This window comes from Schistocerca gregaria, chromosome 1 (assembly GCF_023897955.1).
Source record: "Schistocerca gregaria isolate iqSchGreg1 chromosome 1, iqSchGreg1.2, whole genome shotgun sequence".
NCBI lineage: Eukaryota > Metazoa > Arthropoda > Insecta > Orthoptera > Acrididae > Schistocerca > Schistocerca gregaria.
Window position 1 is genome coordinate 1,133,548,509 of NC_064920.1, and position 14,643 is coordinate 1,133,563,151.

The 14,643-nt window shown below is 44.7% G+C and overlaps 1 protein-coding gene and 1 pseudogene across 1 annotated transcript in view; both read right to left on the reverse strand.

Annotated features, from left to right (window-relative positions):
* The window catches only part of LOC126284025 (roundabout homolog 2-like), a 1,608,695-nt gene that overhangs the window by 1,059,108 nt on the left and 534,944 nt on the right, over positions 1–14,643 (reverse strand). The gene's annotated exons all lie outside the window — the stretch shown is intronic.
* LOC126291420 (5S ribosomal RNA) lies at positions 10,616–10,733 on the reverse strand (annotated as a pseudogene).

Sequence of the window (14,643 nt, forward strand, 5' to 3'; positions counted from 1 at the left end):
AGAATAATTATGGTGTACGCGTACGTGAAGACAGTGTTTGCGCAGCAATCGCCGACATAGTGTAACTGAGCCGGATTAAGGGGAACCAACCCGCATTCGTCGAGGAAGATGGAAAACCGCTTTAAAAGCCATCCACAGGGTGGCCGGCATACCGGACCTCGATATTAATCGGCCGGGTGGATTTGTGGCGGGGACCAGGCGCTCCTTCCCGCCCGGAAGGCAGTGAGTTAGATGGTACGGCTAACCGGGCGAGCTATTAAACCTATGACTTTAAACTGATGAAGTAAGTGAAAAAAGGAAAAGAAAAGGAAAAGGAAAATACTTCAACGTATGAGGTTTCTAGTTGATGTGACTGCGCATTAATGAAATTGGAAATTAGTCGACCAATAACGAAAGATGATAATTTTCTTTACTCTCAACGCAGCGCACAGCGGCGATGCTGTTTATACATGACTTTGGGCTTTGGCCGATACGTGGCTATTGTCGCGATATTGTAACTTCCATGCAACCATTTTACAAAATTAATATATATCAAGAGGAAAAAATCTCATATAATTACTGTAACTGATGATTATTGGCATTACACTGACTGTAGTATGCTTATTTCTCACAACTTGTACATCCCAGTTATGTCGTGTCGAGTCGATCGTAAATGCAACATATCAGCTTCGCTGAAGCAACAGAATGTTAGTCTTGACTATGTTCTCAAGCAACGTAAACGAAAACAGAAAGCATTTCAGCCAATGAACGCGGCGCTTCGTCTACGTCGGACGGCACCTGTGTGTGGATTGTCCAGGATAAAAGCGATGGCGGCTGCCTTTTGTGCTGCGGGTTGCCGCCACAGCCGGCGCGCTGGGCTATTTGCAGACTGCAGCCAGTTACAACTGCCGTCAAAAGGCTTTCAGTACACGCAGCCCAAGGAAAAGGCGCTTCTTTTTAAACTCTTTGACGAGAGAGAAACGTTGAGAGTAACTCAAACAATCAATTTTACGGTGTAGCGCTGGAGGCTACGAGCACAGCAACAAGATAAACAAACATCACGGAAGAAAATGCCACTGTGCAGTCGTCATACGTAGCGGTATGGTTCTATAATTTTGTGTTATTAGCTTTAGAAACGTTTAATAGCATTGTTTACGTTTACTAGTAGTTGTTTCGCCACTTATGTACATTTATTTAAAGTGCTGTAAACATTCAAAAAAGCTTTCACTGATCAAGGTACTTGGTACGCCGGCAAATTACGTGTTATAACATACCTTTCTAGATTTTGCGCTTCGCATTACTGTTTAAAATTGGTTTTATCTTTGTTTTGTAGTCGCGGGCTCCAAATCAGTTATATTCAGATATATGTAGTCTGTTTTGCTGTAATTCTTAGTCACTCGCTGGATTTCACGAGTTGATGAACACTGGAGAATCCGAAAAAGCTCACTATAGCTTTTTATTTAGTGTGACTTGGCTCATTGAGGTTCCAAGTTAACTGCTTGTCAGTTTCAGGTATTGTAACTGTTCTGTGTGTGGTGTTCGCGTTTGTGATTTTACAACCTGTCACTGATATATCTATGTCAGAACACTTTATGCTTTTTACTTCGATGAATTGTAAGAAACTTCAAATAATTAAGTTTATAATGTATGGTGCATTAAGTTTCTATCTGGTGTGGGTCAGTTCTTTGACGAACTTTGATGACCATTGTCTGTAAGAGCTTAGGACGTGCACTTTGGAAACGAAATTTTGCTAAAGATTAACGTTAACTTTAGCTGCGGTAATTACAAGAATCAGAGCCATTAAAAAATTGCCTTGACGAGAAGGCCGCGTTGTCTACACTGTTGCTACACAGCAGACAGCCAGATGCTGTACTGCTGCCACATGTAAGACAAATTCAATATACACACTTAGTCACTCACTCATACAGATGATAAAGAGAGAAAGAAAATTTGGGATCACAAAATTTAGGTACTGGGAAAATGGATACTTTAATGAAATTGTGGGCCACTGAATGGGAAAAGACACGAAGTACAAAACTGAATTACAAATAACTGAGCGCGACAGCACGAAGTAGAAATGAAACGAATCTAACAGAGACGTTTCACGTGATACCACTGTCACTTATCATAATGTGATATTGTTTCATTTTCTGCCAGCATCCATGGTTATTTTGCAGGTAGTACGTGGAATGTTAACTTGGGAGGATTTTTTTTTATTATTTCTCACTGGGAAGGTGCGCTACCGGAGCGATCTCAAGTTTCTGCTTGGCACCACTGAGTCTCAACAGCAGAGGTGAGCGATCCCGGGGAGTTGAGTAGTTTCGCAGAACTGGAGCCGTCCTGTGCTTTTGTCGACAGCCGCCGACGCCTGTGCTCACTGGAGACAATGACTGCCGAGCCACTACTGCTGTCACCGGAGAATAATTGAGCATGATTATTTTGCCTACGCTATACGGACGTCGAAGTGTAGCCCCGTGGGGCAGCAAGACTAGTGTGAAAAAATCGGTTGGCTTTGTTCCAAAATTTTCCAATCGAATGCGTTGCCCCACAGTAGTTCTTGGCGATAAGAGGATTATCAATCAGTGGGTCACTGTCCCATGCTAGCACCAATCTCTTGTTTGCTAATGTGTATTTGCATGCATAGAGTGGAAAGATTTACTCGTTCCTTACATTGTCAGCAGCATTGAGTCGCTCCCTCCATGTGGAGTTTTGTGAAAGTTCGGGAGTTCAAGGTTGCGACCTAAGATTTTGGTGCGTTTCGTCTTCTGGCTACCTTCTGGTGCTGATTGCTCAAAGACGAGCTTATTTTGTGGAAATATAAACGATGTAATTGCAGCTCGCAACTTACTTGTTCTGCCACGCAACTTGATTATAATTTTTTTAGTTTGCATCTTACTTTTGAACAACAAAGGCACTGCAGTATCGTATTTATTTGCTGACACCGGCTAAGCGGCTTTCAATTTAAATGTCTCCCCTGTACTGGAATATATGTAACGGAAACAAGAGTGCAGCTTGTAGACACGTGGTTGACGACACATAGAAGTTCGCGTGTCGCTCTGAAGTGTTCATGGGTAACGTAATCGTACGTCGACTGCTCGTCACAACCGGCAAATCCGAGTCCCAGCCTGGCACAAGTTTTCATTGTTGTTGTTTCACTGTCCACATTCGCAACTTCGAATACATTTGAAGTATTTCATAACAATTTTTATCATAACTCAGGTAACGGACGTACTGCGAGCCTGAGTCAGATTTGTAACCACAGCGCAAAAAGACATTTCAACATCGATGTTAGGATGTATAAAGGATTTCAGTAGTTATATTAAAACATTAGCGTCTGAACTTTCACAATATAAATTCGACATTGGCAGAGCGCTAAATCTCAGATTTGTAATCAAAATATCCACGGGTGTACTGCCGGTCTATAGTGTCCAACGGGCACAATATTTCGGCGATCAAACATGTCGCCATCACGAGGTGAATTGACGGACTGAGCTCCTGTGAACGCGCCGGCACGGAGACCCGTACGCTATGGCTGCCCGTGGATATTTTGATTATCAAATACGCCGGGAGAAACTCAAGAATCACTCAGATTTGTAGATATGTATGTGTATGTATATACAGGCTGCTTCAGAATTCATGCTGCAGATCTCTACGGTGTTTAGAGGGGACTTTGTAGATAATGTTTTACATAGGAACCCATGTCGGGAAACATCATCGAACAACACTAAAGAGCGTCAATGGCGCCCGCACCTTTACTTGTATATATACACATGGTTTCGTGGTATGTTACAAACTTTCAGGGATGATAGAGAAGGGTCAGTATAACAATTTGAGGTATGTGTCCATGAACCGGAAACGAACGGGTCTATATAAGCGGCAACCGTTCCCATACCTCTGACAATGGTATACATGTACTGATGCTGTTGCTGCTAGGACTGTACGGTAGGCAACTTTCAGAAGAGGTAATATGAACCTTAAGAATGTAAAAAAACGTCCATTAAACATGGCTTAACAACGCATACCTGAGGAGCTATGAGCAGCTGTTCATCTTCGCTACTGTGAAACGAATCTTTTCTATTGAACAAGTGGCCACAGTTCTGAAGGTATGCATTTTATAGCCGGCTGCTGTGGCCGATCGGTTCTAGGCGCTTCAGTCCGGAACCGCGCTGCTGCTACGGTCGCAGGTTCGAATCCTGCCTCGGGCATGGATGTGTGTGATGTCCTTAGGTTAGTTAGGTTTAAGTTAGTTCTAAGTCTAGGGGACTGATGACGTCAGATGTTAAGTCCCGTAGTGCTCAGAGCCATTAGAACTATTTTTGCATTTTATAGCCCTTGTTTGTTTCGCCGCCTATTACCAACTCTGAAAGTTATCCACCCTACAATCTTAGGAATGACAGCACCAGTAAATGTATTCCACCGTGACACGTATCAGAGCGGGTTTCGCTTCTGACTTTGAAATCTTCCCGTCCCCTCTATACCTCTTTTGTTACGCAACCGTCCCTTACACAATAACCTATGTAACCTTCCCTTAGGATTTCTATCTCTTGCTTGATAATAACAAATGAAATCTTCCCTTTGAAATTAATTCTCTTTCTCAATCTTCGCATACAACTTTAATTACTGCTTATTAAAAGTGATTTTCTGATTATTTCGACGAAACATAGAATGTGTCGTCGTCGTGGCCCTCAGTCGTTATCTGCAATAACGCAAAACTGTTCCTTACCTTTTTTTTACTGTTACTGGATCGCCATTTGACTGCTACATCGAACTGCGACATGAATATACTTACTCTGGTTTACTATACTCTGTTAACTGCTGGTGGGCTGTCATAATACGTGGCTGTATTTATTACCAAAGCTGTCGTTATTCTTTATTACCAAAGCTGATGTTATTCTTTAATTAATTTGACGGAAGTTACGTAATTCATAGTTACACTTTTTCTTGACAACAATAAAATGTTTGCAAAGTTTTATGTTGATGGTCTTTGCTATGGATTATAATCAGTAATGCAACATTGCTGGCAAAAATTAATTATATTCTGAAAACGCTTCAAATATTTACTGTTGGTAATGAAATGATTTTACAAAAGTTCAAATTGGACTTACTTTTTACAATAATCTTACAACTAGCATTGCGCAAACATACCTTAAGTAGTCTGGAGTTTCGCAAAGAAAATAATTCAATAATATTAGTTCCTCTTATGATAATAGTACATCTGTTTATAATCTCCTTTAAATCATAGCTGGTGGCTGGCAGGCACACTACTCCTCTCAACCTCTCGCTTCAGACCTGCTACCGACTCGCTTCACATCTCGCTTACTACTGACTTCCTACGAACGCTAAAGTGCGGTCTCTCCTACCAACAATGCTTTCAGGTGCAGACAATCCCTGCTACCATTACAAAATGTATCAATGCGCGGCCTCTCCCCATCTTATTTAAAAATATATCCGTACGCGGTTTCTCCCGCCCTTTTTAAAATTATATCAACAATATTTTGGTGCAAACATTCCCTGCTACCACAACTATTTCCACCACGACAAATATTAATTATTCTTACTTAATCCTATTAATAAAATATAAACATCTTTCTTAAATTGTAGTTTGACAACAGACAATAGAAATATACACGTCTTACAACTTTAGACTCGTTCGTTTCCGGTACAGGGACTCTTACCTACTCCATCATCCTAAAAAGTTTAGAACATCACCACGGAATTGCCCTGTGTTTATAACTACATTCACTGGCCCCAGTGCCTATGACTTTGGCGACCTGAAGAGTCGTTGGATGACGTTTCCGGAAATGGGTTCCTACGTAAATTCTGACCTACTATGTCCCCTCTACTGTAGAGGTGTGTAACGTGGATTGTGAAACATCCTACGTAACTCGAAAGAAGTTAACGTAAATCTTGATCCACTATGTCCCATCTACTGTAGAGGTGTGTAACATGGACTGTGAAACACCCTGTGTAATTCGAAAGAAGCTAACGTAAATATTGATCCACTATGTCCCATCTACTGTAGAGGTGTGTAGCATGGATTGTAAACAGCCTGTGTAATTCGAAAGAAGCTAACGTAAATCTTGATCTACTATGTCCCCTCTACTGTGGAGGTGTGTAACATGGATTATGAAGCACCCTGTATAGCTCGGAAGAAGCTAACAGGACTCGGACACAGTGTTGCAGCAGATGCACCACCGCCGTCCGAGAGAGAGGACGATCCCCGGAGCTCCACGCCGCTGAGCTCCCGGTAGCGGGCGGCTGCGGCCGGCTGTCGGAATCCGGAATTCCTGTGAGGCGGCCTCAAAGCGGCCGGCGCGCCCCACCTCCCGGTTTATCAGACGGACGGCCGCTGCGGCGCCATTGAACGCATCGGAGGGCCGAGATGGCAGATAGCGGACCGCGGGAGTTCACGGCCGCTGCAGGATGACTTCCGCCACCCGGCGCCGTGATTACGCCGGGCCTTCCGACCGAGATTAAAGCGGGGAGCGCCGGCACGCCCCGGAAAATGAAATGCGTGTGTCGCCGTGCCAAAGGAGGGACAACGCAGCGCGCGCACGGCCGCTTGCATCAGGCGGACGTTGCGCCCGTTCGCAAAGACGTGTGGGGGGCCCAGGTACAGAAGCTGCGCGTATTGAAGGCGCTTCATCGCACCACGTGAAGTTCCCTTGAGCAACGCAGATCGTATCACTGTACATTTTTCATTAACTCTAGTTTGTATAGCGGCTGCTAGTTCTAACGTTTTTACTGTGGGAACGAAACTATTGAGGGAACGAGACTGAAAAGAAACCTCTGAGTAGACGTAATGTACATCAACATTTACAACCACACCGGAACGTTATGACCATTTAGCTAATGTGCATCTTTGGCACTGATAACAGTGGCAACGCGTCGTGGCCTGGAAGCTGGGTCGCTGAGGCAGTTGGCACCACATCTGCACACACAAGTCACCTAATTCTCCCACATTTCAGTGAGGGGAACGGTGAGCTCTTATAACGGCTCTTCTTCTTGATGATTTGGTTTGATTTGTACTTGGCCTCGGCTAAAACTCGGCGACAGTCGGTAGAGTGTTGAGATCGTTATCAAGTTACGAAGACGACGTTACACAAAGTAACAGTGCTGAACCGAAATGTCGACGTGCGTGAGATATTTACTTCACCAAGAATCGTAATTAATCGTTCGTTATCGATCCTTAACTGATTAATGATAAAATATTAATGATAAAACCAATGCAGTCACATTCACTACAAATTCCCTGCAAGTTGGTCGTAATTTCAAGTATCTAAGAAATCGTAATAGTGGGCTTGTTATTTAGGTCAAAGATTCTACACAGGCGCCGAGCACTACACTCAAATATTATCGCTGCGCCTAATTATTACTCGGGAGTTTCATGTCAATAATTTGATAGAATTTTAAATCACAAATGCACGACTTGACACGAGAGGGCGTTTTATTGCACAATATCAGTCACTTCCTAACCGAACCTTGAGAAGAAAACTTTCCCAGGTGTTGGGGGGATTTAAATTATTTGCTTCGGACCGATCACTGAAGTTCCATAAAACACTGGCTATTATGAATGAAAATTGTCTATCAGTGTTCGTTGCCTAAATCACTGTCTAAGTAATCTTTAGTTCAATTATCTAGTTAAAAGTTTACTTTACTGTAGTAGGTAAAAGTCCTCCGAATTCTAATGCTGTGATATTTGAAGTCAGAAGATCGTATTACTGCGTCATAATAAATTGCAATTATTCAATCACAAAAACAATCTAAGCGCGCCAGCATGTACGAACATTCAAATATATGACCTGCTTCGGCTAACTCACGTAACGTAGTGACAATGCATTGAATTATACTTAGTCATTACTCACGATTCCCAAAGAGTACTCGCACGGAGTATTGTTTGGGATCTTTGGTTCTACTTTGCGAATGTTAATTTATGCTAATTTTGCAATTTATTATGATTTTGATTTTAATTTTACTGGAATTTAATCTTTATTTCGTAGACTGCTAAATTGTCAAGTCTTATATTCCTGATTTAATTACTTGTTATTGTCCTAATAATAGTGATAAATGGAACTTCGTTCGCTTATTCACTTTTCTGGGAATTTGGGACTTGCGGGGAAATCTTTGGGGTATTGGGACCTTTTTTGATTTTTATTTCTCGTCCGAGGAAGTGGCATTACACTCTGACGCCAAGTTCAGTCACATCCCAGATGTCTTCGATAGCCTTCAGGTCTGGAGACTCGGGTGGCCAGCACATCAATTGGAACTCGTCACTATGTTCCTCGAACCACTCCATCACGTTCATGGCTTTGTGACATGGTGCATTATCGTGATGAAAAATGTCACTGGAGTCGGGAAACACGATCGTCATGGAGGGGTATACGTGGCGTGCGACCAGTGTACGATATTCCTTGTCCGTCACGGTGTCCTACACGATCTCCACTGGACCCATAGATGCCCATGTGAATGTTCCCCAGACCATAATTCGGCCGCCCACATTACAAGTGTCAAGGAGCTGTTCTCTGGAAGACGATGGTTCCTGTCCTCCCATCGGCATGATGAAGAACGTATCGATAATCGTGAAACCATGCAACGCTCTGCACTGCACCAACGTCCATGGCCTATGGTCACGAGCCCATTTCAGCCGTGGTTGCCAATGTCGTGGTGTTAACATTCGCACAAGCAAGGCTGGTCGGCTGCGGAGACCCACGGTTGGTAGTGTTCGGTGCCCTTTGTATTCAGACAGACTGATGTTAGTTCCGCCACAGTTCGCTCCCCGTCCTGTTGTGTATGTGTGCCTAGCCTACGACATCCGGTATCTGTAATGAGGAGTGGCCACCCAACCCCACGACATCTGGACGTGGTTTTACCTGGTTTTCGCCAGGTGTCGATCGCCCGACAAGTCGTGCAGTTTCCAGAATGCTGGTGGCGCGCCTGCGGGCCACCACAGTCTGCCCTCGGTCAAACTCAGATAGATCGCGCGCCTTTCGCATTTAAGCACGGACAGCAAGCTCACTGACACTACATGCACCGTGCGTGCGTCTGACTACCGGTCACTCCTCGCCAGGTGGAGCTGCTATCACTTGGACGGGTTTATATCGATTCTAAGTCGTTGGTCATAATCTTCTGGCTGATCAGTATATAGGGCGGTAGACAAAATACTTTGTCACATTGAAAACATGAAGATACGTAAGCCTAATTATATATGTATGTATGAAATCGGGAACCTAGAAACAATGGAGAGGCTTCGTCCCGCAGTAGCCCTCAGTGGTTCACCACCCCAAAACAGGCCACAGCAGTCCACTCACCCTACCACCGCTCCACACCGAACCCACGGTTATTGTGCAGTACAGTCTCTCTGTACAATATGCAGATGCTGGAAACCTTGGAGGGGGCGAACTGACCAATCATGAAGACAAATTTCCTCCAATCTCAGAACAGGGGAGACAATGCTGTTTTTTTTTATAGTTCTTTTTTAAATTCTTTATTCAAAGTTAACTATAATGATACATGTCAACCCACTACCTAACTAAGAGTCAAGCAGTATATTGCTCCCTCCTACGTATATCTCGCGAAGAGACCATGAGGATAAAATCAGAGAGATTAGAGCCCACACAGAAGCATACCGACAATCCTTCTTTCCACGAACAACACGAGACTGGAACAGAAGGGAGAACCGATAGAGGTACTCAGGGTACCCTCTGCCACTCAACGTCAGGTGGCTTGCGGAGTATGGATGTAGATGTAGATGTAACTACATCAGTGGGTCCTAAATTTTACAATCATATTACAATTACTGCAGCTGAATTTGCTAATACTACAGGTATGTTAGTACTTCTATTATTTCACCACTACAGGCAGTTCTAATTAACTATTTACTATTACTCTATTCTACGGGTATCTTGGTTGCTAGTTGATTGTGACTAGTTCTCTACAGGCGCTGTGTGTGTTATGTGTATGCAACTTTATCTATACCTAACTGATCTACACTACCTGCAGCGTTACAGGTGTGCCAGCGTGTTACAAAACTACTTCGTTGGCTTTGTCCACCGAGCATGCCCCTGGAACTGGGCTGTCCTGAGACGTTGAATTGCTGCAGTGCTATACTAATGAATTGGTTTCCTCTTGCTCAAAATTATCCACTGATTCAACATGTAAAATTTGAACAAACGCGTCCACTGCGCATGGGTCTGAAGGAACCAGTCGCGAGGTCGCCCCTCGAGAAAGCACGTGCACGTAATGTCTCGTCTGAGTGACGCTTAAAGCCTGCTTAAAATATGAAAATCAGCTGCCTTCTTCAGGCCTCTGCTGCTCAGTTAGACCAAGGAAGTCAACTCGAATACACCAGACTGGACGCGTTTGCAAGTTCACTCACACTCATTCAGTCCCGCGATCATCAACGTTCAAGGAAAGGTGGTTAAGGGTACATCCTCCGCACTCCGTCTTCAGGCCACAAGTGGCCCATCGGGACCATCCGACCGCCGTGTCATCCTCAGCTGAGGATGCCGATAGGAGGGGCGTGTGCACAGCACACCGCTCTCCCGGTCATTATCATAGTTTTCTGCGACAGGAACCGCTACTATTCGGTCGAGTAGCTCCTCAGTTGGCATCACGAGGCTGAGTGCACCCCGAAAAATGGCAACAGCGCATGGCGGTCCAGACGGTCACCCATCCAACTTCCAGCCACGCCCGACAGCGCTTAACTTCGGTGATCTAATGGGAACCGGTGTATCCACCAGGGCAAGGGCGTTGCCTCTAAAGGTACATGGTGTGCTGAATATCAACTGTAACAGAAATGAAAGTAAAACTCTCTCAGTTTCGGTTTCCAGCGTAATCTTCCTTTCTGGCCTGGACAAAATATGGTAAAACACAGGCAGAGAAAAGATAATGCCGCGCGAGATTAGCCGAGCGGTCTAGGGCGCTGCAGTCATGGAGTGTGCAGCTGGTCGCGGCGGAGGTTCACTCGGACAAGGGTGTGTGTGTTTGTCCTTAGAATAATTTAGGTTAAGTAGCGTGTAAGCTTAGGGACTGATGACCTTAGCAGTTAAGTCCCATAAGATTTCACAAACGGCCGGCCTGGTTGGCGGAGCGGTTCTAGGCGCTTCAGTGTGGAACCATGCGACCGCTACGGTCGCACGTTCGAATCCTGCGTCGGGCATGGATGTGTGTGTCTGTCCTTAGGTTACTTAGGTTTAAGTAGTTCTAAGTTCTAGGGGACTGATGACCTCAGATGTTAAGTCCCATAGTGCTCAGAGCCATTTGAACCATTTTAACCATTTCACAAATATTTGAACATTTGAAAAAGATAGTGAAGAATTTGATAAAACTGCTGCCTTTGAATATCTTTTTTACAGCAGCCGATTAGCCAATCAGGCCAATTCATATGAGTTCTTCAGCCGTTTAGTTGTCTTCACACAACTGGAACATTTCCGCTCTTAGTACCGTACGAGAGTTTCTCACCTACTTGTCGGTCTTTGTTTTGGCTCCTCTAGCGGCGTGCTACGGTGTGATGACCTCCATTTGCATAAGAAATTCGAACATGTACCCACCAAAACATTAAGATTACTGAAGGAAGAACTTCATACTTTTTCGTTTACTAAACATTCCTTTTACACTGTCTGTTCTTTTAATTAGCACACAAGTATAGTACATTTTACTGGGCGATCTGAAAATTTAATTACCACAAATGTGGTTACATACTTATCTATGCTGGATTATTCACGCAATCTGACTATGTATACTCCTATTAAACTGCGCCAACGGGCAAAGCAATCCGGAGTTTATTAGAGGTTGTAAGAAACTTTTTAACTATTATATTATCACGAACCAACTTGTATCATCATTTGAAAAGCTTTAATCATGCTCTAGTTTCACAGACTGGGCACCACATTCGTCTCAAACACACACTCATGGATTCTCATACTCATGTGGAATAAGTCATTAATTATATCTCCAACAAAAGTTCTAATAACTGAGTTAACTTCAGACATTTATACTCTCCAATCATTTTACGGACATATTTCGTTAAAATTGCTCTCAATCATTCTAGGATCCTCTCTATAATCACAAACACTCTTGTCTACGTTGCCAATGTTAAAGGTAGGGAAAATTAGCTATCGGATATTCGAAGAAACAAAACTAAATTCTGAACATGTTGGGTCTCAAATGTTACAGATGTCACAAGTTACTAATTTGCAACTCCGTTTATAAACAGCAAAACGTTGATGTGCTATAAAATGACTTGGCTTGCTACAGAGTATGCACTGATTTCCTTTGTTCATACGACGTGTGGTGTCTCATGTCGCCAAATCCACAATACGAATCCGAATTAAATGCAATAAATTAACTCACATGGCCGCGGCGTACCACAACAACTGAACTGATGGGTCTGTGGAAACGACAGCAGCTCTCTGCGGAGCGGAAGACCAACATGACGTAATACAACAGTGATCTCCGGATAGCCAGGTGTGGTTAGATTGACGGCAGTTGCAAGAGTGCTTCTCCATGCTTCCTTTCGGAAAATCAACCGTTTACCTACACTCTTCCGAGTGGTACCCTGTATTGACCAAGAGTGCGTATTCACTGAATAACAGACCGGCAAAATTTCCGCCAAAAGGCTTCCTGAGGGGGGGCAGCTCACGAAAGATGAGAGGACGGTTGAAATCGCTGACCCCAGCTTGCCAGCGGCAACTTGGCGAAACACATACTGGTCCGGCCGGGCGGAGTGGCCGAGCGGTTCTCGGCGCTACAGTCTGGAACCGCGCGACCGCTACAGTCGCACGTTCGAATCCTACCTCGGCCATGGATGTTTGTGATGTCCTTAGGTTAGTTAGGTTTAATTAGTTCTAAGTTCTAGGGGACTGATGGCCTCAGAAGTTAAGTCCCATAGTGATCAGAACCATTTGAACATAGTGGTCCGACTTATGTCCAACTTTAATTTTTTTTTTTTCGGCGTCAGTCTTACTGACTAATTTGATGCAGCTCGCAAAGAGTTCCTCTTCTGTGCCAACCTCTTCACCTCATGGAAGTACTTTTACACTTCGCATTTCTCTACAGCTTACTCCTATTATTTCAGAATTGCAAATATCTTGCAGCATTTTACACTTCCAAAGGCAGTTTCTAGGTCAACATGTCCAATGAACGTGTCCTGATTTTTCTTCTCTCTTGCTTCCATTACCAAGCGCAACATGAGAACTACTTTTCTGGTCCCTATCCCTTTCCTAAAGCTAAGTTGATGGTCGTGTAATAGATCCTCAATTTTCTTTTCGAGTCTTCTGTACATTAGCGTTGTCGGCAGGTTGGCTGTATGAGCTATTAAACTTATTGTCTTGTATTTCTCCCTCTTATCTTCCCTTACTTAGTTCGAAATTGAGTGGAGGATATTTTTTCGAATGTCTGATGGTACATCACCAGTATCATAGATTCTGCACACCAACGTGAATAGTGGTTTTGTTGCCACTTCCACCAACGATTATAATCAATTCCGAGGGAATGTTGCCTATCCCTTGTCCCTTACCTGATCTGAAGACTTCCAGAGCCCTTTTAAATTCTAATTTGATACTAGATCCCCCACGTTTTCCGTATCAACTCCAGTGTCTTTTATTACGTTACCGGACAGGTCCTGCCCCTCTTACCGAATTTACAGTAGCGAAAAAGATCACGAAGTTCCGGTTAAATGCGATGAGGCGCCAGCTGTGGGCGTGTCTGCACCGTTCTCAGAGTGTCTTGTTCATTAAGGACACCGTGGTCTCTCCTTTCGTGGCCCCTTTCTTAGAAACTTATTTAAATGATGCGCAGCATCTCTCGGAAGTGGAACCGGGCAGCACCCTAGAAAGTCATTTGCCGCGTAGGGCCCGCACGGTGGCAGGCGTGTTCCCGGGCCGTGGCGTCGGCGCCCTCTCGAATACGCAGCCAGGGCAGCCCCGCGCCCACTCAAAAGGGTTGAGCCGTAAAAACGGCCGTCTGGACAAACACAGGTGCGGCCTGCGCGGCCACCCGGCTGGCTAATAGGTTTTTATTTGCCGAGTAACCCGAGGCGGCGGGAATGTGGCGTGGCGGAGGCGGAGGCGACCCAGCGCCGTGACGGCCGCGTCTCGGGTGACCGAGCGCCAGCGACCCACTGCGCATGCGCGCGACCGAGGTGGGCGGCGGGGTGCTCGCGTTAAGGCAACACCGACTCAAACGAAGGCCTCGGCGCTTGTTCGTGACGTCACGTCAGCCAGGCACGGCCAACGCCAGCTCTGCTGCAGGCGTACTCACAATGGTGGTGTCCCCCTCTCTGACACACGAAAATGTGGAACTATTGGCGGTAGTTGACCAACACACATTGCTCTGAGATATTTCTGCAATCAGTTAATTGTGCAGTTCATTACACTTCTTAACAAACAGTGTACTCCTGAACTTAAATTTCCAACTGTTTTTCACCGAGCGAGGTGGCGCAGTGGTTAGCACACTGGACTCGCATTCGGGAGGACGATGGTTCAATCCCGTCTCCGGCCATCCTGATTTACGTTTTCCGTGATTTCCCTAAATCGCTTCAGGCAAATGCTGGAATGGTTTCTTTGAAAGGGCATGTCCGATTTCCTTCCCCATCCTTCCTTCACCTGAGCTTGCGCTCCGTCTCTAATGACCTCGTTGTCGACGGGACGTTAAACACTAATTTCC